The 27,107-nt window shown below is 46.0% G+C and overlaps 1 long non-coding RNA gene across 1 annotated transcript in view; it reads right to left on the bottom strand.

Moving 5' to 3' along the window:
* Positions 1-3,688: 3,688 nt before the first annotated feature.
* The window catches only part of LOC135006307 (uncharacterized), a 63,520-nt gene continuing 40,101 nt past the window's right edge, over positions 3,689-27,107 (bottom strand). The window contains exons 2-3 of the long non-coding RNA XR_010206545.1: positions 4,793-5,457; positions 3,689-3,817 (exon numbers count right to left, since the gene is read on the bottom strand). This is a non-coding gene — a long non-coding RNA (uncharacterized LOC135006307). The remainder of the gene's footprint in view (positions 3,818-4,792; positions 5,458-27,107) is intronic.

The raw sequence follows: 27,107 nt of genomic DNA, 5'->3' as shown, positions 1-27,107 counted from the left end.
CTTGTGGAAAGAAATTTTCTAGTCTTTTTGTCATTTTGTGGGAAGAGCATACCCACTTTAGAGGCTGCAGATATTGGAATATTATCAGCTTGCGCTGGGTTATCTTTCTTTTTTATACTCCCTGGAAAAGGAGGGTGTTCAGCTGCAACTTCTTACATTGATACGTGACAAATTACATTCTGATATAAAAAGGATAGACAGGTCAGACTTAACGCTCACCAGGGTGTCACTTGGAACACAAAGTTCCCACTTTTAAATGGAATAATCTTTAGCAATTACAATGTCATTAGTTAGACCTCATAAATGCAACGTCACTCATTAAAAACATTGGTGGTCATTCCGAGTTGTTCGCTCGCAAGCTGTTTTTAGTAGCTTTGCACACGCTAAGCCGCCGCCTACTGGGAGTGAATCTTAGCATAGTAAAATTGCGAACGAAAGATTCGCAATATTGCGATTACACAAGTCTTAGCAGTTTCAGAGTAGCTCCAGACTTACTCGGCATCTGCGATCAGTTCAGTGCTTGTCGTTCCTGGTTTGACGTCATAAACACACCCAGCGTTCGCCCAGACACTCCTCCGTTTCTCCAGCCACTCCCGCGTTTTTCCCAGAAACGGTAGCGTTTTTTCACACACACCCATAAAACGGCCAGTTTCCGCCCAGAAACACCCACTTCCTGTCAATCACATTACGATCGCCTGAACGATGAAAAAGCCGTGAGTAAAATTCCTAACTTCATAGCAAATTTACTTGGCGCAGTCACAGTGCGAACATTGCACATGCGCACTAAGCAGAAAATCGCAGCGATGCGAAGAAATTTACAGAGCGAACAACTCGGAATGACCCCCAATGACACTATGTTAATAGCAGGGATATCAGTCTAAACAGCACAGTGCCATTACATATACATCCGGGTCGGAAATCATAGCGAATCCATACATTCTGATTGTGCGTGAATCACATTACTTCATAGGCTTCAAAATGACTACAATATATCAAAGCCATGAATAAGATTACTTACATGAGCCAGATCTGGTAAATTCCTCAAGAACACTATGACGTGACCTTAAAGATTTGTAATTACATGGTGCTTTATCTAATAACCTTGCACTTAACAACTAATTACCATGTAGTTGTCCAAGTCAAAACAGCAACTTGGCTAAGAAATGTTCTGCCTGTAGGTGCTAAACATTCTGTATTGGATATTGCAGTGTCACCGCTTTTACTGTTACATGGGCAACTGATTCTGGTAGCAGGACATTATGCACTTTCTAAAGGAAATAAAATAGAATTCTCAAAACTGTAATAATAAAATGGTTACGGGTGGTGGTTGTATTGACAGAATTACGGGTGTTGGTTGTATTAACATATATCGTAATACAGTAAATCAGAATATGGGCCCTGTACAGAAGCGGAACTACCATTGGTGCGGCAGGTGCATTGCACTGGGGCCCCGGAGGACTAAGTGGCCCAGTGCTGCACAGACCATCAGCGCTGATGATCACAACCATGTACTGCCTCTAAATAAGAGACAGCTGTACAATTATTCTGATTCCCTGCTGTCTGTGAATTAAATGCAGCTCATAACCAGTGTAACTGCCTGACCAAACTGAGGAAAGCACAAGGGACGGGGACCCCTGTCACAGGCAGAGCAGAGGGTGCAGTGTTCCTGCACACACCAATATTCATGGTCCCTGTTCTCTGCATTGCGCAGGGCATTGTGCTTGTACCCCTGTCACCTACTGTCTCTCCCTGTCATCCTCTGCCTCACACTTACTTCCGTTGTCACCCTCTGGTTCTCTGTCAATCTCTGCCTACCCTTGCCTTACGCTGTCACCATCTGCCTCTCCCTGTCATCCACTGCCTTCTGGCATAATATGAAGGGTGTAGTAGGGTATGCCGGCGGCCAGCATACCAGCGCCGGAATCCCGACCACCGGCATACCAACAGCTCGGCGAGTGCAAATGAGCCCCTTGCGGGCTCGCCGCGCTGAGCTCGCCACACTGAGGGCCCGGTGGCGTGCTACATGCGCCACGCTATCTATTCTCCCTCCAGGGGGGTCATAGACTTCCAAGAGGGAGAAAAGGTGTCGGTATGCCGGCTGTCGGGATTCCGGCGCCGGTATACTGTGCGCCGGGATCCCAACAGCTGGCAAACTGAAGACCACCCAATATGAACTTAGGTTGGGGTGGAGAGGGGGGCCCAAGTTATATTTTTGCACAAGTGACTACCACTGATCCTATATATACCTTAAAATTCCTAAAAGCATCAGATCTCCATTTAGTATGCTGACACCATTGTTAATCATGTTGGGAGAGCAGCACTGCGCTGTCTCCTATGCTGCATACACTACCAGCACTAGGGCCTAATTCAGATCTGATTGCAGCAGTAAATTTGTTAGCAAATGGGCAAAACCATGGCCCTCATTCCGAGTTGTTCGCTATTTTTTTCGTTTGCACAACATATTTGCAAAGTTGCGAATACGTTGTAAAATTGCGAACATCCACCCCCAACGGTATTTTGCAATGTCGTACACAGTACTACACAAAGTAGGCGTATGCCAAATGACAATGCATTAATGCGAACCCATCGCATAAGCACAAACATCGGGGGTCATTCCGAGTTGTTCGCTCGCAAGCTGCTTTTAGCAGCTTTGCACACGCTAAGCCGCCGCCTACTGGGAGTGAATCTTAGCTTATCAAAATTGCGAACGAAAGATTAGCAAAATAGCGAATAGACACTTCTTAGCAGTTTCTGAGTAGCTCCACACTTACTCGGCATCTGCGATCAGTTCAGTGTTTGTCGTTCCTGGTTTGACGTCACAAACACACCCAGCGTTCGCCCAGACACTCCTCCGTTTCTCCAGCCACTCCCGCGTTTTTCCCAGAAACGGTAGCGTTTTTTCGCACACACCCATAAAACGGCCAGTTTCCGCCCAGAAACACCCACTTCCTGTCAATCACATTACGATCACCAGAACGAAGAAAAAACCTTGTAATGCCGTGAGTAAAATACCTAACTGCATAGCAAATTTACTTGGCGCAGTCGCACTGCGGACATTGCGCATGCGCATTAGCGACTAATCGCTCCGTTGCGAGAAAAAAATACCGAGCGAACAACTCGGAATGACCCCCATCATCGTTAAAATCCGAACTCATCGTAGATTTACACATTCCTCTTAAATGTGCTCAAGTTTTTGCGGAAAAACGCACAGTAATGGGTTTTTTTCCCCCTAATTTATATTACACCTTGCAATTCTAACTCAACAAGCGTACCTCAATTACAAATCCAATTAGTGTAATGATTGATTGTGTGCATGACCAATTAAGTCTGCAAAGAATACCTCAAGAACACTTTGTAGGCATAATTGGACATTACCATGTTTGTTTATAAATAAGTGTAATAGATGTGTAAACTGTGCCTGACATAATGTTAAATAGCATAATTTGGAGTGGAAGTTTAGTGTGTGAATGTATGTGTTTACATGTTTTTTAAAACAATAAGCTAATAACTGACCTAATTTGTATGTAATTAATAAGACTAATAATGGTAAGTTTTATGTGTGTTTTTTGTAAGGTAACCAATTTATGCTTGGCAATATGCTGTTATTTTATTGCAATTAAAAACACAACAAGCGCTTAACTGGAAAAAATAGTATTTTATTTGTAAAACTTTTTTTTTTTGGTAATATGTGTAAACTTTTTAAAAATAAATTATCAAAAATTTTCCAGCCTTTCAAGGTCAGACAGCATTGCCTGCAAATGTCCCTTTAGGCTGGCCACGATGCCTGCCAGGCTTGTGGGACCTCCAACGGCACCATCTGAAATGCAGAATATAAATAAAATTTACAACATAACTCACATTACCTACTACACCAGCAATCCACAAAGCACACTTTCATAGCAAAGGAAATACATCATGGATGTTTGAATGTAAAAACACTAGCATACCAACACACAAGCATGCTCAGCAATGTTTGTCATTGATAAATTACAATGTGTAAGAGTGTACCACACCATGATGTACATTTACTAAGATGGGAGTTCTATTTAAGATGGGACGTTGCCCATAGCAACCAATCACATTCCACATCTCTTCTAGAAGGTGCTAAATAACTGAGACGTTGATTCTGATTGGTTGCTATGGGCAACATCCCATCTTGAATAACATTCCCATCTTAGTACATGTAACCCCATGCTGCCCTTCATTCACATCTGGAGTGAAGCAGACTTGTCTTTTGTGGTGTTTGCCCAGCATCATCACACTGCATATCAACATCTTCAGAAGGACAACATATCCTAGCATGCCTACACTCCCTGAAAGGCTGCCTAACTACCTAAGGTCAAACAGATTGCAAATTTTTACAAAAACATTTTGTGAGTGTAACTTTCACAACACAAATCATTGTGTCCTTAGCCTGGCTAACAAAGTGAAGCATGCGAGTTGAATGTGCAAATATTAGGAATACCCAGGCACAAGTGTAAAAGACCTACAACATACTAAACTCCACTCAGGTCTAACTGTTTCACTGACAACCTAGCACATATAAACCCTGTTGTCCTGGCAACCCTGTCGACCTAATGAGTGTCGATCTAGAGTGGACAGCCTAAACATTGCACACATAGACACTGTACATCTAATGATACTCACATAAATGTTAATGCCACATCTATACCATGAAGACGAACACAAACATTTTTCCTTGGGCCAAGATTGGCCACAGTACAACACTGCATGTATTTTAATTTTAAGTTTAAGTAGGTAACCAATACCTTTTAAATGTTGATAAACTTACTATCATCTGCCACATGTGGACTCCCCGGAATCTCCGCTGGGGCTTCTGCTGCCCACTCACTGGGTGGGGAATGGGGCTGGATGGGGGAAGGAGGCTGGATGGGGGTAGGAGGGTTGATTGGGGAAGGAGGTTGGATTGGGGAAGGAGGTTGGATTGGGGAAGGAGGCAGGATTGGGGAAGAAGGAGGGATTGTGAAGGAGGAGGGATTGGGGTGCTTTTTTCAGAGGGTGGGTCAGATTGAGAGGGGGAGGGGGGCGGAGAGGCTGTTTGGGCAACAGAGCGGGAGTGGGCCAGAGAGGGGGACTAGGAAAGAGAGGGGGCCGGAGTGGTAGTTTGTCCTTCAGAGGGGGAGGGGGACAGAGAGGGGTATTGGTAAAGAGAGGGGGAGGGGGGCTGAGAAGGGGACTGGGAAGAAGAGGGGGATTGGGCAACAGAAGGGGAGGGGGGCTGAGAAGGGGACTGGGAAGAAGAGGGGGATTGGGCAACAGAAGGGGAGGGGGGCTGAGAAGAGGACTGGGAAGAAGAGGGGGATTGGGCAACAGAAGGGGAGGGGGGCTGAGAAGGGGACTGGGAAGAAGAGGGGGATTGGGCAACAGAAGGGGAGGGGGGCTGAGAACTGGGTTGGTCTGGGCTCCCAGCAGCAGCAGCTTCCCGTTGTGCTCGGCCTAGAATGACATATGTAATATTTAGGTTGTAGCATGAAAAATTTAGTCCACAGCATATTCCTAACACACTGTTCTGTCCCATGTTAAAGACACAGGGGTAACATTAATACGTGTTTTTTGTTATTAAACTGGTGATGTTGCCCATAGCAACCAATCAGATTCTACGTAACATTTATTAAGCTGCTGCTATCAGAAAATAGATAAAATCTGATTGTTTGCTATAGGCAACATCACCAGTTCTTAAAACCTCCCACCTTATTAATTTTTGCCCACTGAGCAAGTTATTGGGTTCAGTTGACAGCCTGTGTAGCAACTCTGTACAACAACATTCACTTTTTCAGAAGCACCTTTCTACACAGTCAGTACTGCTTGCCCTAAGCACACACACTGTGTCATGTTTATTCTACAATAGTTTATTGTCAGTGTGCAAATTTTCACACTATCACTCAGTGAAAATAGGCACAGTTTAGGCTAAAATTCAGTGTTATTTACTGTATTATTTTACTTACTGCGCCTATGTATGTCACGGATTTGTTGGCGGAGTTCCGCCAACAGGTCCGGCGTGCGCTTGCGGAGGTCGCTCCAGCGCCTCTCCAATTGAATGATGGTCCTCCTGCTGCGGACGCGGGTTCTCAATAAGCGGTGGACCTCCGCGTAGGCCTCGCGCTTTACGATATTTGGGATAAAGGGCCCTGCGCGGCCTACGCGGCGGTCCATTACCGCTACCAGGACGCGCAGCTCGCGGCGGGAAAAAGCTGCTGCACGCATGATGGCAATGGCGTTTTCCATATATGGGCTTATATTTATAGTGTGTGGTGGCATGTGATTGGTTGTAATTGCATGGTGTCATCTGTAATAAACTTTATTGATATGTGTACATTAATGTGCAGGACAGTCTGTACAGTTCGCATGGGCGGAGATTCGCACCCGCGGAGACACACACACACACACACACACACACACACACACACACACACACACACACACACACACACATATATCATTGAGATATGGCTGCAAATCATAAACATATAAGTCTATATATATATATATATATATATATATACATATATATATTTATATTTATATATATTTAAAACAACACACACATTTTTTGATGCCCTATTTTTGGTGTTGATTTTTTAGGGTAAACAGATGCACAAGCCAAACAGAAAATGTAAAAGAAAATTTAAAATTTTCGATGTTTACATTCAAAACTACAAAAGTATTTTTTTATTTTAAAAACATTGTAGACAACAATCTTACACAACATACATGATAAGGAGAACATTACATAAAAAAACTGTACTGAAACAATATAAAATACTCGCAAAACTCACTCAGAAATGTGCTCACTCAGAAATGTCCACCTTGCTTCAGTAATTTTCAGCATACACCCACACACACACAGGGCGTTTATATAGCCAGTGCAACAATTACTGACCCAATTTGCATAATATACACCTGCGCGGAATTCCGCACCGGAAAACACACGCAGCTATAAATAGCTAAACACTCATGCATACACACATGCCACCAGCAACATGGCTACTCGTGAGCAGATGGCAGCAGAGATGGACGAGGTGCAGAAGCAGATGGCAGCTTTAGCACATAGAAGCTTAGCACTGCGGAGGCAGATGCTTGACTTTGGCAATGCTGAGTTAGAAAAAGCAGGACCCAGTACTAGACAAACTCCATCTTCTGATACCCAGGAGTTAGGAGTGAATCCCCTGCCAGGCATAGATAGTGGGGAAACTGAGGGTGATTCCGGACTAGCAGCTCAAACACAAACTACACAACCAGCTAGTGAAGAGGAAGATGGTGAGGAAGGACAGGACGATAGCTCACAGGCTACATCCAAAAAAAAGAAAAGACAGCCCGCCTTCACTAAGAGGGAGTTACGGGTTTTGGTCACACAGGCCATGCAAAAAATACATTGAGGACCCAAAAACATGGGTGCTGCAACCAAAGAGAGAATTTGGAGGGACATCACTGATTCTGTTAATGAAGTCGGCTCAATAGTCCGCCCCTCGCAGGAAGTTCGAAGACGGTAAATGCATATTGCCAGTCCATTTTATGTGCCAAGTATTCTTAAAAAGTTAGTTAGATGTGATGTTGCCTATAGCAACCAAATGCATAACATGTGTACTATATATTAAAGCAGGTATTCATAATTTTTCTCTACCTTGCCCCTATTTTTCACCACATATGTAGTTGGGCCGACTTCAAATCCCGCCTGAAGGGCAAGAGGGCTGCGGAGTGGAATGCCTCGAGGGCAACAGGGGGAGGTCCTGCTGCCACTGTGGAATACACAGATCTTGAGGAGATGGCGATGGACTGTGTGAGCTACGAGGAGGGGGTTGGGGTGTCTCATATGGACACGGACCTGCCTGAAATACTCCATGCACATGACTTGCCAGGTAAGGTTACACACATATTTGTTAAGATTTTTTTTTTGGGATCAAAAAGTCTCATATTGTTTTTTTCTACTCTTTTTCCACTCATTCTTCTATTTGCTTTGAACATAACACAGCACAGGTGGGTGAGCAGGTAGAGTCACAGGAGGGTTATGTGGCTGAGGCTGAGGTGGAGGGACCTAGTGTCTGTGCCAGTGTGGGACCACACATTCCATCTGTCCAGATACCAACTGGCCCCCCCACCCAACCCTCTGCTATCCCGGAAATCCTGACTGAAATAGCCAGGTATGGTGAGAGCCTGAATGCTTTTCAGGACAGGATGCTCCGGGAGGTAAGCCAGATACCTGTCCGGCTCACTGAGCACAGAACCAGTGTGGAGCAAGGTGTAGCTCAACTCTGCCAAGGTCTGGCAGAGATCAGGCAGGGTCAAGATCAACTTGCCTCCTCCTTCCAACAACTTGCCAATTCGATTCGGCAAGGGCTCCAGGACATCGCTGTCTCCCTTGCCCACAGTGGCAGAGAGCCAGCCACATTGGCTCCCTCCCCTCCCCCTGCCCAGGAAGAACATCCCACTGGGCAGGGCCCTCGAAGGTCGCTCCGCAGACCGAGCAATGAAGAACTACATCAGGCGTGGGAAAAAATAAGATTTTACTCACCGGTAAATCTATTTCTCGTAGTCCGTAGTGGATGCTGGGACTCCGTAAGGACCATGGGGATTAGCGGCTCCGCAGGAGACTGGGCACAACTAAAGAAAGCTTTAGGACTACCTGGTGTGCACTGGCTCCTCCCACTAAGACCCTCCTCCAGACCTCAGTTAGGATACTGTGCCCGGAAGAGCTGACACAATAAGGAAGGATTTTGAATCCCGGGTAAGACTCATACCAGCCACACCAATCACACGTATAACTCGTGATACTATACCCAGTTAACAGTATGAAATATAACTGAGCCTCTCAACAGATGGCTCAACAATAACCCTTTAGTTAGGCAATAACTATAAACAAGTATTGCAGACAATCCGCACTTGGGATGGGCGCCCAGCATCCACTACGGACTACGAGAAATAGATTTACCGGTGAGTAAAATCTTATTTTCTCTGACGTCCTAAGTGGATGCTGGGACTCCGTAAGGACCATGGGGATTATACCAAAGCTCCCAAACGGGCGAGAGAGTGCGGATGACTCTGCAGCACCGAATTAGCAAACTCTAGGTCCTCCTCAGCCAGGGTATCAAACTTGTAGACTCTTACAAAAATGTTTTAACCCGACCAAGTAACAGCTCGGCAAAGTTGTAAAGCCGAGACCCCTCGGGCAGCCACCCAAGAAGAGCCCACTTTTCTCGTGGAATGGGCTTTTACAGAATTAGGGTGCGGCAGTCCAGCCTCAGAATGTGCAAGTTGAATCGTGCTACAGATCCAGCGAGCAATCGTCTGCTTAGAAGCAGGAGTACCCAGCTTGTTGGGTGCATACAGGAGAAATAGCGAGTCAGTTTTCCTGACTCCAGCTGTCCTGGAAACATATACTTTTCAGGGCCCTGACTACATCCAGTAACTTGGAATCCGCCAAGTCCCAAGTAGCCGCAGGCACCACAATAGGTTGGTTCACATTAAAAAATTATACCACCTTAGGAAGGAATTGGGAACGAGTCCTCAATTCCGCCTTATCCATATAAAATACAGATAAGGGCTTTTGTATGACAAAGCCGCCAATTCTGATACACGCCTGGCTGACGCCAAGGCCCACAGAATGACCACTTTCCACGTGAGGTATTATAGCTCCACGGACTTAAGTGGCTCAACCCAATGTGACTTCAGGAAATCCAACACCACGTTGAGATCCCACGGTGCCACTGGAGGCACAAACGGGGGCTGACTATGCAGCACTCCCTTAACAAAAGTCTGAACTTCAGGCAGTGAAGCCAGTTCAATTGGAAGAAAATCGATACAGCCGAAATCTGGACCTTAATGGAACCCAATTTTAGGCCCATAGTCACCTCTGACTGTAGGAAGTGCAGAAATCGACCTAGCTGAAATTTCTCCTTTGGGGCCTTCCTGGCCTCACAGTACGCAACATATTTCCGCCATATGCGGTGATAATGGTTTGCGTTCACTTCTTTCCTAGCTTCAAATAGCGTAGGGATAACTTCCTCCGGAATTCCCTTTTCCTTCAGGATCCGGCGTTCAACCACCATGCCGTCAACGCAGCCGCGGTACGTCTTGGAACAGACAGGCCCCCTGCTGCAGCAGGTCCTGTCTGAGCAGCAGAGGCCATGGGTCCTCTGAGATCATTTCTTGGAGTTCTGGTTACCAAGCTCTTCTTGGCCAACCCGGAACAATGAGTATAGTTCTTACTCCTCTCCTTCTTATTATTCTCATTACCCTGGGTAAGAGAGGCAGAGAAGGGAACACATACACCGACTGGTACACCCACGGTGTTACCAGAGCGTCCACAGCTATCGCCTGAGGGTCCTTGACCTGGCGCAATATCTTTGTAACTTTTAGTTGAGGCGGGACGCCATCATGTCCACCTGTGGCCTTTCCCAACGGTGTACAATCATTTGGAAGACTTCTGGATGAAGTCCCCACTCTCCCGGGTGGAGGTTTCTTAGTTGTCCACTCCGGGAATGAACACTGCTGACAGTGCTAACACATGATTTTCCGCCCATCGGAGAATCCTTGTGGCTTCTGCCATCGCCATCCTGCTTCTTGTGCTGCCCTGTCGGTTTACATGAGCGACCGCCGTGATGTTGTCTGACTGGATCAGCACTGGCCGGTGTTGAAGCAGGGGTCTAGCCTGTCAGGTCCGGGTGTTTTTGTGAATCCGTTAACCTGGAACCAACCACAGGTGTAGGTGCTGGGGTATGAAGAAAACAGGGAGGACGAAGGAAGTTCCGTTTCATATATTTATTAAAGTAACAATTCAGTAAGGAGTTAAATGACTAGTTGTTAATCATCATTATACTGAAGTATTGCAGGAATGACAGAAATAATATGCAAGAGAAAACTCAGAAATAAATAAAAGAAATGTTCATGGAAACATATGCAAAAACAAGCTGAAGAATAAATGTTGAATTGTCCAAATATAAACAGGCTTTGATGCTGAACTGCAGATTGTGTTTAACTGGTTAATGCAGACATGGAGAATTAACTGTAAGAATTTGCAATGGAGTTTTAAGAGTTAACTGAGAGACTGTGAAGAATTATCCTTGTAATGACAACATAGAAAAAGTACTGAATTGGGTTACTTGCGGGTTCCGGAGATCACTGTGAAACTGTAGTAGATGGTGAGGTGATGAATGGGTTAAATGCAGAGTTGAACAAACGAACAGCTGAGGGAATTGGAATCCTCCAGACTTTGTATGATAGGCAGACAGACAAGGTAACCTCATGCAGGACACTGGGAATCCAAGTATTTCCAATAGGTGTGCAATTGACTGATAGCACAATGGAGAGCCGGTAGATCTTTGGCAGTGAAGGCTGCAAAACGGACCTCTGGGAACGGAGGCGATATCTGGACCACGGGAATCACACAGGAATGCACGGAGAGAGTTCAGAGCTAGAGCACAGCTTTGATACAACAAAGCACTGGCCCAGAGTGACATAATCCCAGCCTACTTAAAGGCAGCACAAGCACGGGATTGGCTTACACCTGCCCACAGGTGTTTTCACAAGTGCTCAGTATTAGCTATTTGGTCTCCAACATGGCCACCTCCTATACAGCAGACACACCGCAGTGCCTTAGGCCATTTGGTCCCCGCACTCACAGTTCCCAGACTCTGCATTACCTGTGCCATTGATCACGCCGTGTCCCCACACGGGCGCACAGCACCGCGAGCAACCGCACTGGCAACGGATGAACCCCAGAACCCGCAAAGGTGAGAGACCGGTTCGTGACAGTACCCCCTCTTCTACGGGTGGTCTCCGAACACCTTTGAACCTTGTCAGGATTTTTGGAGAAGTATTTCTGTACCAGTCTTGGAGCATGAACATCTTCAGAGAAAACCCAGGATCTCTCCTCCGGGCCGTAACCCTTCCAGTCGACCAGAAACTGTAAACGTCCATATCGGGAACGTGAGTCCACAATCTCTTTAACTTCAAATTCCTCATTCTGCAAAGAGTGAACTTTAGGAGATTTGGACTGGGTAGTACGGAACTTATTGAGAATCAAAGGCTTCAGTAAAGATGTATGAAAGGCGTTAGGAATTCTCAAAGACGGTGGCAGCTTGACTTTGTATGACACAGGGTTGAGTACCTTTACAATGGGAAATGGACCAATAAACCTGGGAGCAAATTTCTTAGAAGGAACTTTGAACTTGAGATTGCGCGTAGAAATCCAAACTTGGTCTCCCACTTTGTAATTCGGTACAGCTTTACGTTTTTTATCTGCAAAAGATTTATAACGAGCGGAAGTTTTGACCAAGGACTTACGTACACAACTCCAGATGCTAGATAGACGTTGAAGCTCTTGATCTGCCGCTGGGACCTCTAGGGCTGGCAATGGATGAAACTCTGGCACACGAGGATGAAAGCCGAAGTTAATATAAAAGGGCGTAGATTCTGAAGATGAATGGAAGAGATTATTATGAGCAAATTCTGCCAATGGTAGGTAGTCAACCCAGTCATCCTGTGAGGACGATATATATAGCCGGAGAAATGTTTCAAGGTCTTGGTTGACTCTCTCAGTTTGTCCATCTGTCTGAGGATGATATGCAGAAGAAAAGTTCAACTTGACATTTAAAGATGAACAAAGCGACCTCCAAAACTTGGCCACAAACTGTGTTCCCCGATCAGAAACAATTTCTCGAGGAAGGCCATGCAACTTGAAGATTTCAGAGATGAACAATCTGGCTAGTAAAGGGGCTGATGGTAACCCAGTTAATGGAATGAAATGTGCCATTTTCGAAAATCGATCCACTATCACCCAAATGGTATTTCGCCCTTTTGATGGAGGTAGATCGGTCACGAAATCCATTGAGATATGAGTCCATGGTTGTTTGGGTATGGATAGTGGATGTAACAAACCTGGTGGAGACCTTCTTGGACTCTTATGTTGGGCACATTTAGGACATGCTGCTATAAACTCTTGGACATCGGCTTTGAGACGTGGCCACCAATAAGACTGTTGAATAAACTTGAGAGTCTTTAGAACCCCAGGATGACCCATGAAGGAAGAGGAGTGAGCCCAGGTAAGCAGCCGTTTTCGAAGACTTGTGGCGACAAAGGTCTTGCCAGGCGGAGGAACTGGAGAGGTTCGAGTCATTAAAAAGGACCTAGGATTCACGATGGCTTGATTCGTGGTAGCATCATTTAATTCAGAAGAAGCAAAGGACCGGGAAAGGGCATCTGCCTTTTTGTTCTGAGACCCTGGACGATAGGTGAGTTTGAAATCAAATCGTGAGAAGAAAAGCGCCCATCGAGCTTGTCGTGGATTCAAACACTGAGCTGACTGCAGATACAGAAGATTCTTATGATCAGTATAAACTGTAATGCGATGTTGAGCTCCTTCTAGAAGGTATCTCCACTCCTCAAATGCCAACTTGATGGCAAGTAACTCTTGCTCACCGATTGCATAATTACGTTCTGCCGGGAGGAACTTACGGGAGAAATATCCGCAGGGATGGACCTTTTTATCTTCAAAGACTTGTGACAACACAGCTCCTACTGCTTCTGTAGATGCATCCACCTCTAGTAGAAAGGGACGATTCAGGTCAGGCTGTCGAAGAATGGGGGCTGACACAAAGGCTTGCTTTAAATCAGAGAAGGCTTTGATTGCTTCTGAAGACCAGTTCGTAGGATTTGCTCCCTTACGAGTTAGGGCTGTGATGGGAGCAGCTAACGTAGAATAATTCTTAATGAATCTCCTATAGAAATTAGCAAAGCCGAGAAATCGCTGAATCCCCTTGAGAGTTGTAGGAGTGGACCAATCTCGGATAGCTTGTACCTTACCGGGATCCATACATAGCTCTGATCCAGAAATGATGTAACCAAGGAACGGTATGGAAGATACTTCAAAAGTGCACTTCTCTAACTTACAATAAAGTTGATTTTTCCTCAGACGTGTCAGTACCTCTTTAACTTGGTGACGGTGAGACTTTATATCCCTAGAGAATATTAGGATATCATCCAGGTACACTACTAGACACTTGTAGAGAAGATCACGAAAAAGTTCATTCACATAGCTTTGAAAAACTGCAGGTGCATTACAAAGACCGAAAGGCATTACAAGGTATTCGTAATGCCCATCCCGGGTATTAAAAGCAGTCTTCCACTCGTCCCCTTCTCGGATGCGGATTAAATTGTAGGCCCCTCGGAGATCCAGTTTTGTAAACACAGTAGCTCCTTTTACCCGGTCAAATAATTCTGGAATTAAGGGTAATGGATACTTGTTTTTCACAGTGATCTCATTGAGTCCACGGTAATCTATGCATGGTCGTAACCCACCGTCCTTCTTCTTAACGAAAAAGAATCCGGCTCCTGCAGGTGAAGAAGATGGTCTGATAAATCCTTTGGTTAGATTTTCTTGTATATAATCAGACATAGCTTGCGTCTCTGGGATGGATAGCGGATAAATTCGTCCCCTAGGAGGTGTTTTACCCGGAACCAGGACAATTGGGCAGTCCCATTCGCGATGAGGAGGTAGAGAGTCCGCTGCTTGTTTACTGAAAACATCCGCAAAGGATTGATACACCGGAGGTAGGTCGGGAAGGCTGATTGACCGGAGAGGTACAATTGAGGCTAAACAGTCCTTGGTACAAGATTTACCCCATGAAAGGACTTCCATGGTTTGCCAATTAAGTTGAGGGTTATGTTTCTGCAGCCAAGGTAAACCAAGTATCACATCTTGAGAGGCTTTGGGAATCACGTAGAAGGAGAGGTATTCGGAATGGAGCACACCAACTTTCATCTTGAGACATACGGTTCGATGAGTAATTATACCATCTGGAATTCGACTTCCATCCACTGCTGTAACGGCAACTGCTGCTTCCAGAGGCATGGTTTGAACTTTAGACCGCATGACAAAGGCTGAGGAGATGAAGTTCTCGGCTGCCCCAGAATCTAGGAGAGCTGAAACTTTCACTGTAGAACTTGGAACTTCTAATTGAATAGACAAGGTCGGCTCTTTCCCAGAACGTGATTCTAGAGTAACTCCTAGCTTAACCTCTCTTGAATAAGCTAGGAGCGAGAGTTTCCCGGTCGGAGTTTGCAGAATTTAACTAAGTGTTCAGAGGACCCACAGTACATGCAGAGGTTACCCTGTCGACGACGAAGTCGTTCCTCTTCTGTGAGGCGAGAGCGCCCAATCTGCATAGGTTCGTCTGTCGTTACCGGAGACTGTGATGAAGAATCTTGTCGAGGCCTAGGATGATAACGTGGACTGGATCGCTCTGCCCTGGATTTCTCTAAACATCGCTCCCTGTAGCGTAGGTCAAGTTTGTTACAGAGAGAAACCAATTCATCCAGTTTAGTTGGCACATCCCGGATAGTTAAATCGTCCTTGATTCTCTCAGAAAGTCCATTCCAAAACGCGGCGATCAGGGCCTCCTCATTCCAGTTTAACTCTGAAGACAACGTGCGAAACTGAACAATATATTGATTGACAGGACGTAAACCTTGACGTAGACGGAGAATCTCCAAAGATGCTGAGGTGGTCCTGCCGGGTTCGTCAAAGATTCTCCGGAAAGAAGATACAAACTCTTTGTAATTAGAGAGGATAGGATCACCTCTCTCCCATAATGGTGATGCCCACTCCAGAGCCTGACCGGAGAGGAGGGCAATAATATATGCGACCTTAGAACGAGCTGATGGGAAACTGGCGGACATCAGTTCGAACTGGATCTCGCATTGATTCAGGAATCCCCTGCAAAGTTTTGGAGTTCCGTCAAACTTACTCGGAGAGGGTAACTGCAAGCGGGACGTAGGCAGCATCACAGGAGAAGCTGTAGTGGTAACTGGGACAACCGGAGTTGGAATCTGGACTTGAGACGTTTTAATTGCTGTATGAAGAGTCTCTAAACGGTCTGCCATAGTTTGCATAAACTGCACTATTTGTGTCTGTATAGACTCCTGGTTTTCCAGACGGGAAAGGATATTTGACGTAGCACCGCCTCCTGCGAATTGGTCACTTGACGGATCCATGTGGCCAGTGCTTAGTGTCAGGTCCGGGTGTTTTTGTGAATCCGTTAACCTGGAACCAACCACAGGTGTAGGTGCTGGGGTATGAAGAAAACAGGGAGGACGAAGGAAGTTCCGTTTCATATATTTATTAAAGTAACAATTCAGTAAGGAGTTAAATGACTAGTTGTTAATCATCATTATACTGAAGTATTGCAGGAATGACAGAAATAATATGCAAGAGAAAACTCAGAAATAAATAAAAGAAATGTTCATGGAAACATATGCAAAAACAAGCTGAAGAATAAATGTTGAATTGTCCAAATATAAACAGGCTTTGATGCTGAACTGCAGATTGTGTTTAACTGGTTAATGCAGACATGGAGAATTAACTGTAAGAATTTGCAATGGAGTTTTAAGAGTTAACTGAGAGACTGTGAAGAATTATCCTTGTAATGACAACATAGAAAAAGTACTGAATTGGGTTACTTGCGGGTTCCGGAGATCACTGTGAAACTGTAGTAGATGGTGAGGTGATGAATGGGTTAAATGCAGAGTTGAACAAACGAACAGCTGAGGGAATTGGAATCCTCCAGACTTTGTATGATAGGCAGACAGACAAGGTAACCTCATGCAGGACACTGGGAATCCAAGTATTTCCAATAGGTGTGCAATTGACTGATAGCACAATGGAGAGCCGGTAGATCTTTGGCAGTGAAGGCTGCAAAACGGACCTCTGGGAACGGAGGCGATATCTGGACCACGGGAATCACACAGGAATGCACGGAGAGAGTTCAGAGCTAGAGCACAGCTTTGATACAACAAAGCACTGGCCCAGAGTGACATAATCCCAGCCTACTTAAAGGCAGCACAAGCACGGGATTGGCTTACACCTGCCCACAGGTGTTTTCACAAGTGCTCAGTATTAGCTATTTGGTCTCCAACATGGCCACCTCCTATACAGCAGACACACCGCAGTGCCTTAGGCCATTTGGTCCCCGCACTCACAGTTCCCAGACTCTGCATTACCTGTGCCATTGATCACGCCGTGTCCCCACACGGGCGCACAGCACCGCGAGCAACCGCACTGGCAACGGATGAACCCCAGAACCCGCAAAGGTGAGAGACCGGTTCGTGACATAGCCTGACTTAGGGCATTGTAAATGGCCCTCAGTTCCAGAATATTTATGTGTAGGGAAGTCTCCTGACTTTTCCATAGCCTTGGAAGTTCCTTCCCTGTGTGACTGCCCCCCAGCCTCGAAGGCTGGCATCCGTGGTCACCAGGACCCAGTCCTGTATGCCGAATCTGCGGCCCCCTAGAAGATGAGCACTCTGCAGCCACCACAACAGTGACACCCTGACCCTTGGAGACAAGGTTATCCGCCGATGCATCTGAAGATGCGACCCGGACCACTTGTCCAACAGATCCCACTGGAAAATCCTTGCATGGGACCTGGCGAATGGAATTTCTTCGTAAGAAGCTACCATCTTTCCCAGGGCTCACGTGCATTGATGCACCGACACCTGTATACGTATTAGGAGGTCTCTGTCTAGAGACAACAACTCCTTGGACTTCTCCTCCGGGAGAAACCCTTTTTATCCTGTTCTGTGTCCAGAACCATACCCAGGAACAGTAGACGCGTCGTAGGAACCAGCTGCGACTTTGGAATATTCAGAATCCAGCCGTGCTGTTGTAGCACTTCCCGAGATAGTGCTACTCCGACGAACAACTGCTCCCTGGACCTCGCCTTTATAAGGAGATCGTCCAAGTACGGGATAATTATTTCGGCCATTACCTTGGTAAATACCTCGGTGCCGGGGACAGACCAACGGCAACGTCTGGAATTGGTAATGACAATCCTGTACCACAATATTGAGGTACTCCTGGTGAAGAGGGTAAATAGGGACATGCAGGTAATCATCCTTGATGTCCAGTGATACCATGAAATTCTCCAGGCTTGCAATAATCGCCCTGAGCGATTCCATTTTGAACTTGAACCTTCGTATATAAGTGTTCAAGGCTTTCAATTTTAGAATGGGTCTCACCGAACCGTCTGGTTTTGGTACCACAACATTTTGGAATAGTAACCCCGGCCTTGTTGAAGGAGGGGTACCTTGATTTCACCTGCTGGAAGTACAGCTTGTGAATTGCCGCCAGTACTACCTTTCTCCGAGGGCAGCCGGCAAGGCTGATGTGAGGTAACGGCGAGGGGGAGTCGCCTCGAACTCCAGCCTGTATCCCTGTGATACTATTTGCAGAACCTAGAGGTCCACCTGTGGGCAAGCCCACTGGTCCCTGAAGTTCCCGAGACGCGCCCCTACCGCACCTGTCTCCACCTGTGGAGCCCCAGCGTCATGCGGTGGACTCAAAGGAAGCGGGGGAAGATTTTTGATCATGGGAACTGGCTGCTGGTGCAGCTTTTTTCCTTCTTCCCTTGTCTCTGTGCAGAAAGGAAGCGCCTTTGACCCGCTTGCTTTTCTGAAGCCGAAAGGACTGTACCTGAAAATACGGTGCTTTCTTAGGCTGTGAGGAAACCTGAGGTAAAAAATTTTCTTCCCAGCTGTTGCTGTGGATACGAGGTCCCAGAGACCATCCCCAAACAATTCCTCACCCTTATAAGGCAGAATCTCCATGTGCCTTTTACAGGCAGCATCACCTGTCCACTGCCGGGTTTCTAATACCCTCCTGGCAGAATGGACATTGCATTAATTCTGGATGCCTGCCGGCAAATATCCCTCTGTGCATCCTTTATATATAAGACAACGTCTTAAATATGCTCAATGTTAGCAAAATATTATCCCTGTCTTAGCTTATCAGACCACGCTGCAGCAGCCCTATTTATGCTGAGGCAATTGCAGGTCTCAGTATATAACCTGAGTGTGTAAATACAGACTTCAGGATCGCCTCCTGCTTTTTATCAGCAGGTTCCTTCAAGGTGGCCGTATCCGAAGACGGCAGTGCCACCTTTTGACAAACGTGTGAGCGCCTTATCCACCCTAAGGGATATCTCCCAACGTGACCTATCCCCTGATGGGAAAGGGTACGCCATCAGTAACTTTTTAGAAATTACCAGTTTCTTATCGGGGGAAACCACGCTTCTTTACACACTTCATTCATTCATCTGATGGGGGAACAAAACACTGGCTGCTTTTTCTCCCCAAAAATAAAACCCCTTTTATGTGGTACTTGGGTTCATGTCAGAAAATGCGTAACACATTTTTCATTGCCGAGATCATGTAACGGATGTTCCTAGTGGATTGTGTATCTGTCTCAACCTCGTCGCCACTGGAGTCAGACTCCGTGTCGACATCTGTGTCTGCCATCTGAGGTAACGGGCGTTTTTTGAGCCCCTGATGGCCTTTGAGACGCCTGGGCAGGCGCGGGCTGAGAAGCCGGCTGTCCCACAGCTGTTACGTCATCCAGCCTTTTATGTAAGGAGTTGACACTGTCGGTTAATACCTTCCACCTATCCATCCACTCTGGTGTCGGCCCCACAGGGGGCGACATCCCATTTATCGGCCTCTGCTCCGCCTCCACGTAACCTTCCTCATCCAACATGTCAACACAGCCGTACCGACACACCGCACACACACAGGGAATGCTCTGACTGAGGACAGGACCCCACAAAGTCCTTTGGGGAGACAGAGAGAGAGTATGCCAGCACACACCAGAGCGCTATATAATGCAGGGATTAACACTATAACTGAGTGATTTTTCCCCAAATAGCTGCTTGTATACATATATTGCGCCTAAATTTAGTGCCCCCCCTCTCTTTTTAACCCTTTGAGCCTGAAAACTACAGGGGAGAGCCTGGGGAGCTGTCTTCCAGCTGCACTGTGAAGAGAAAATGGCGCCAGTGTGCTGAGGGAGAAGCCCCGCCCCTTTTTCAACTGACTTTCTCCCGCTTTTTCTGGAATACTGGCAGGGGTAATTTTACATCTATATAGCCTCTAGGACTATATATGATGTAGATTTGCCAGCCAAGGTGTCATATATTGCCCTCAGGGCGCCCCCCCCAGCGCCCTGCACCCATCAGTGACCGGAGTGTGAGGTGTACATGAGGAGCAATGGCGCACAGCTGCAGTGCTGTGCGCTACCTTGGTGAAGACCGAAGTCTTCTGCCGCCGATTTTCCGGACTCTTCATGCTTCTGGCTCTGTAAGGGGGACGGCGGCGCGGCTCCGGGAACGAACACCAAGGTCGGGTCCTGCGGTCGATCCCTCTGGAGCTAATGGTGTCCAGTAGCCTAAGAAGCCCAAACTACCACCTGTTAGGTAGGTTCGCTTCTTCTCCCCTTAGTCCCTCGCTGCAGTGAGTCTGTTGCCAGCAGATCTCACTGTAAAATAAAAAACCTAAATATACTTTCTTTCTAGGAGCTCAGGAGAGCCCCTAGTGTGCATCCAGCTCAGCCGGGCACAAGAATCTAACTGAGGTCTGGAGGAGGGTCTTAGTAAGAGGAGCCAGTGCACACCAGGTAGTCCTAAAGCTTTCTTTAGTTGTGCCCAGTCTCCTGCGGAGCCGCTAATCCCCATGGTCCTTACGGAGTCCCAGCATCCACTCAGGACGTCAGAGAAAAAGAGAAAGTGATGTCTCTCCAGATGGGCAGCACCCATGTTTTACATGTTGCCTCGATGTTTTTTTTATTTTTGGCTTGTGTGGCCAGAATGTAGAACTCCCTCAAAGTCAAAGGTTTTCTTTAAATTGTAGCCTGTGAGTTATTTGTGCCTACACCTGAGCCATCTTCCTCTTCCTAGCGTGCTGTGTATGTTTGTGTTTGTGTGTTGGTTCCGGAATCTACCTCAGTTCCCCTAAAAGTTTAGTCTGGCTGGGGGTTCACTTAGTTAATTTAAAACATCATATTTTGTCAGAAGATGGGGTTACCATAGTACTGGGTTCTGCTATGTGCATTTTGCCACTGCCATCTGCTTGCTGCTATGTCCATCTCTGTATGTGATGCTCATTTGTAGCCATGTTGTGTTGGTGTTTTCGAATTTTTTTATAAGTAAAAAAAAATTACTTTACAATTGTTTGTGTGTTTTATTAAAGGTTATGTCTCAGGAAAACTGTGCCCTGTAAACTTGAACATGGCATATTGACATTTGTGGAACAAGGGAACAATCAGAATATTAAGACAAACATTGCATATTGTAATGTTAAATCTGTATGCCTTGCACAACACTTAACTGGCCATATAAAAAAAAAAAAAAAAAAGGAACTTTGGTTACTAGGGGCAACATGCCATAGTATTAGATATGGACACATATTCACACCAAAAAAAAAAAAAAAAAACAACAGATTAAGTCACATTAAATGTAGGCTGTATTATGTTGCTCATGTTATTTGGTATGTACAAAGGAATATGTCTATGTCGAGAAGATTTAGCTGATGTAGTTTATAAGTTTGTTTAGTCACATTTGATATTATTTAACAAATAATTAAAACATGCATTTAACATCAGTTAATTTTTATTTGTCCCAAAAATACAGTGCATTATTTGTGAATGTGTCAGATTTATTTGTGGTCACAATACAAATGTTAAGTGGCCATATAATTGCTGTTTGTAGTATTTTGTAAGAGCAGTGTTTGGCGAGTAATTGCTCAACAGGTGAATTCAGTTGCTAATTAATTGCTAATTGGAGCAGACACACTTGTAACAGTACTTCGCAAGTGCTGAGTAGCTGCAGACTTATAGGCCCTACACACTGGCCGATTTTCAGAAAGATATGAACGATCTCGTTCAGAAATGAACGAGAACTCGTTCATATCTTTCAGTGTGGAGACTCCAGCGATGAACGATGCGCGGCCCCGCGCTCGTTCATCGCTGGTCTCCCGTCGGCTGTGCATGCAGGCCAATATGGACGATCTCGTCCATATTTGCCTGCACTTCAATGCAGCCGCGTGACGGGGGGAGTGAAGAAACTTCACTCCCCCCGTCACTGCCCCCCCGCCGCCGGGTCGCTCGTCGGCCGTATCCGCCGTCGGGCAGCTCGGCGGCGGGTCAGCCAGTGAGTAGGGCCCCTTACTCTTCGGCTGCGTCAAGATAGTGAACATTTCTTATGTACTTTTAACATAGGATACGCATTTTTGCCAAAAACACGCCTACTACTGGTTGCATACTCCCACACTAGCCGCCCACTTCGTTGGATTGCGAAGCCGTGCCTCTGCCACGCCTCTGTCTGCCCTGTTTTCGGTTATGTATTACGAGCAGATTTTCGTTTAGTAATTCTGCACAAACGTCGTATCGTTCGCTTTGCGCATTTCCGCTTTTGCGCATGCGCAGTTTGAGATTTTTTTGCCGTTTGCGATGCGATGAACTGCTGCGAACAACTCGGAATGAGGGCCCGTGTGCACTGAAGGGAGGGGGGAGATATAACACGTGCAGAGAGCGTTAGATTTGGGTGGGGTGTGTTCAATCTGCAATCTAAATTGCAGTGTAAAAATAAAGCAGCCAGTATTTACCCTGCACAGAAACAAAATAACCCACCCAAATCTAACTCTCTCTGCACATGTTATATCTGCCTCCCCTGCAGTGCACATGGTTTTGCCCAACTGCTAACAAAATTCCTGCTGCGATCAACTCAGAATTACCCCCAAAGTTCCTGCTGCGATCAACTCAGAATTACCCACATGGTTTTGGCCATTTGCTAACAAGTTTGCTCCTGCGATCAGATCTGAGGTGGTCTTTCTGAGTTGTTCGCTAGCTGCATTAGTTCACTGTGTAGCGATAAGCCAAAAAAAGGCACTTCTGCGCATGCGTATGCGTCGCAATGTGCACGCGCAGCGTACTATTACAACGAACGATGTAGTTTTACACAGGGTCTAGCGATGCTTTTCAGTCGCACAGGCAGCCGCAGAGTGATTGACAGGAAGAGGGCGTTTCTGGGTGTCAACTGACCGTTTTCAGGGAGTGTTCGGAAAAACGCAGGCGTGGCAGAAATAATGCAGGTGTGGCTGGGCAAACGCAGGGTGTGTTTGTGACGTCAAAACTTGAACTGAATAGTATGAAGTGATCGCAAGCGCTGAGTAGGTTTGAAGCTACTCTGAAACTGCACAGATTTTTTTTGTAGCCGCTCTACGATTCCTTAGTTCGCACTTCTGCTAAGCTAAAATACACTCCCAGTGGACGGCGGCATAGCGTTTGCGCGGCTGCTAAAAACTGCTAGCGAGCGATCAACTCGGAATGACCACCAGAATTAAGCCCCTAGAGTCTGAAACCTCCAACTTGATGTGCTACTACACATGTGCCGACCGCAGACAACTTTACTGTGTAAGAGTGTCACAGTACTATACACTGTGCAGTACTTAGCTCCTGAGGTAAGACACCTATTCACTGCGATACCTTGTGTTTGATATCACTGCTGTTAACCCCTGCATTATCACTGTATTCCTGCATTACCCCATACCTGCTGTTTACCTATAAACCCAGCATCCTGGTTAAGGACTCTCTGTGTGGCCTAACAGTCACTTTCACATCTGCTGTGCACCTATTGTGACCTCCATCTCAATAGGCTATATCAACAAACCAATAAAAGTGATTGATAAGCATGTTGTAAGCATGAGTGCAATGTTAAACAAAAAGTCAATAAACTAAATGAACTGATCATAGTAAAGTATGGAGAATCTAGCAACTGACAGATGGATGGAATGGTGAAACCCAAGCTTCACCATGCCTAGTGTCCTTGAAACAAATCCTGAAGATTAAATATTTATACTACAGTATTACTGAGACTCACATTTAAAAAACATTGTCAAGAGGTCAACAAGACATACTTTACCAGCCACGTGGACTCCAACTAGGAACGGTAAAGCATAGCGAGCCATGTGAGGGGATGCGGTACACTTATAGGGGTTCCACATGCTAATACAGAGAAAATAACACCAAAATTAACTATAAAACCCATGTCGACCTTTTCATGTGTTGACTTTCCTGTGTAAAACTTTTGACAATGTCGACATTGTGCATGTCCTCCTGTTGGCCTAATAACTGTCGACCTAATAACTGTCGACCTTGTATACCACACCCATATTACACCTTTATCAGTGTTTTTGTTCATATTAAAGGTATCTCCTATTATTAATTATTATTATTATTATTATTATTATCCTTTATTTATATGGCGCCACAAGGGATCCGCAGCGCCCATCACACAGTACATAATCAAATGAGCAAACAAGAAAACAGCACTTACAGTACAAGACAATATAGGACAGGTATAGAAAACCCGGGGTTAGGTGCCATCAAAGGGAGTATGGAGTATAAGATAGTGTAAGTAAGAAAAGGAAAGGCACATGAGGAAAGAAGTCCCTGCTCTTGCGAGCTTACAATCTAAAAGGTGAGGGGCTAACAGACCAGAGTGACACAGAAGGGTTAGACAGTGTGCACAGACCAGAGGGTTAGGAGGAGAGTTGACTGGGTTTGGTGAAGAAGTGGGTCTTGAGAGCCCGTTTGAAGTTTTGTAGAGAGGTGGAGAGTTGGATGGGCAGAGGTAGAGCATTCCAAAGATAGGGAGCAGCACGTGCAAAATCTTGTAGGTAGGAGTGGGAGGAGGTAATCAGTTGGCAGGAGAGACGGCGTGCATTAGCAGAGCGAAGAGGACAGGTGGGAATGTAAAGAGTGGGTGAGGACTTTGTAGGTGAGTGTGAGAAGCTTGAATTGGATTCTGAATGGGAAGGTTAGCCAGTGAAGGTCCTGTAAGAGATGGAGTGTGGATGTAGTACGTTTGGTGAGGAATATGAGACGGGCAGCAGCATTGAGGATAGACTGAAGTGGAGAGAGGCATTTTTGAGGGAGGCCAGATAGGAGGAGATTGCAGTAGTCCAACCTGGAGATGACCAGTGAGTGGATGAGGGTCTTAGTAGCATCCTAGGTGAGAAAGGGTCTGATCCAGGAGATGTTTTTGAGATGGAAATGGCAGGTTTGTGAGAGGTACTAAATGTGTGGTTTGAAGGAGAGGGAGGAGTCAAGGATTACACCAAGACATCGCATTTGGGGGCTAGAGGAGATAGTTGTGCCATCAAAGGATAATAAAATTGTGGGAGGTGAGGTTATGCGGGAGGGAGGGAAGATGATCAGCTCAGTCTTAGACATGTTAAGTTTAAGAAAGCGCTGGGACATCCAGGAAGAGATAACAGAGAGACAGTTGGAGATATGAGGGAGGAGAGCAGGGGAGAGGTCAGGGGAGGAAAGGTAGATTTGAGTATCGTCAGTGTAGAGATTATATTTTGGGGGAGATTCAAATGTTTGAAAAGTTGGTTGGGTGTCTGTTTTTTTCCTGTCTAATAGATAGGAAAAAACAGATTCCCAACTGACTTTTCAAACATTTGAATCTCCACCTTTACGTCAAAAGAGCTAATGAGCTCACCTAATGAGGATGTGTAGAGAGAGAAAAGGAGAGGCCCAAGAACAGAACCTTGGGGGATACCTACTGATAGAGGAAGTGGGGTGTGGGGGGGGGTGGAGTCATGAGAGGAGACAGAGAAGGAATGGTCAGGAAGGTAGGAGGACAGCCAGGAGAGAGCAGTATCACGCAAACCAAGGGAGTAAAGGATTTGCAGGAGGAGAGGGTGGTCTACAGTGTCAAAAGCAGCAGAGAGTAGTGGCCCCTGGATTTAGCAGCAAGGAGGTCATTGCAGACTTTAATGAGGGCAGTTTCAGTGGAGTGCTGAGGACGGAAACCAGACTGAAAAGGGTCAAGCAGTGAGTGGGAAGAAAGAAAGAAAGACAGACAGTTAGGCAATTGTAGACAATATGCTCAAGGAGTTTCGAGGCAAAAGGGAGAAGAGAGATGGGTTGATAGTTGGAGAGATTGGTTGGATCAAGGGTATGTTTTCTAAGAATAGGGGAGATAAGTGCATGCTTGAAGGCAGAAATAACAGTGCCTGATTAGAGTGAGAGCTTGAGTAGATGGGCAAGATTGGAACAGGCAGAAGAAGAGAGGAAGCGGAGAAGGCAGGAGGGAATAGGGTCAAGTGGGGAGGTGGAGGGGGGTGAGGACCGGACGAGGACCATGACTTCCTCTCCAGATACAGGGAAGAAAGATGTCGGAGTTGGTAGGAGGGAAGGAGGGGGGGGGGGGGGTGTTGAGAAATGGAGGATGGGTGTTGCTCAGGTTCTGGTGGGATGTTATGTCCTGACGTATTTGAAGTAAGATTGTTTAGAGAGGGTAAGGGCAGCAAAGTAGGATGAGAGCATAAATTTGTAGTGGAGAAAGTCGGCCTTATTGCGTGATTTCCTCCACTGTCGCTCAGTGGTACGTGAGCATTTTTGCAGATATCTGGTGCATTTGGTGTGCCAGGGTTGAGGTGTTGATCTGCGAGGGTGAATAGTTGTTGGTGGGGCGACAGAGTCAAGAGCAGAGGTAAGGGATACATTGTAAATGCATCCCTTACCTCTGGTACCGAAAGAACGTATGGAAGTTATGTGATTGTTAATGTTTCATGTTTGTTTGTTTGTTGTTAATATTTTCTTATTTTACTCCAATAAAGTAAAAAGAAAACAAAATTTTTAAAAACTACTTAAATATACATACTATAAAAGTTTGACATGAAAGGCAACTGATGCTAAGAAAAATAAGATTTTAAACCTACCGGTAAATCTTTTTCTCCTAGTCCGTAGAGGATGCTGGGGACTCCGTAAGGACCATGGGGAATAGACGGGCTCCGCAGGAGACATGGGCACTAAAAGAACTTTAGATATGGGTGTGCACTGGCTCCTCCCTCTATGCCCCTCCTCCAGACCTCAGTTAGAGAAACTGTGCACAGAGGAGACGGACAGTACGAGGAAAGGATTTTTGTTAATCTAAGGGCAAGATTCATACCAGCCCACACCATCCACACCGTATAACCTGGATATACGAACCAGTCAACAGTATGAAACAAAACAGCATCAGCCCGAGACTGATCAAAACTGTTACATAACCCTTATGTAAGCAATAACTATATACAAGTCTTGCAGAATGTAGTCCGCACTGGGACGGGCGCCCAGCATCCTCTACGGACTAGGAGAAAAAGATTTACCGGTAGGTTTAAAATCTTATTTTCTCTTACGTCCTAGAGGATGCTGGGGACTCCGTAAGGACCATGGGGATTATACCAAAGCTCCAAAACGGGCGGGAGAGTGCGGA

The sequence above is a fragment of the Pseudophryne corroboree genome, chromosome 2, assembly GCF_028390025.1.
Source record: "Pseudophryne corroboree isolate aPseCor3 chromosome 2, aPseCor3.hap2, whole genome shotgun sequence".
Lineage (NCBI taxonomy): Eukaryota > Metazoa > Chordata > Amphibia > Anura > Myobatrachidae > Pseudophryne > Pseudophryne corroboree.
The sequence above is the reverse complement of the archived record's forward strand: the minus strand, read 5'-3'. Positions and strand labels throughout refer to the sequence as shown.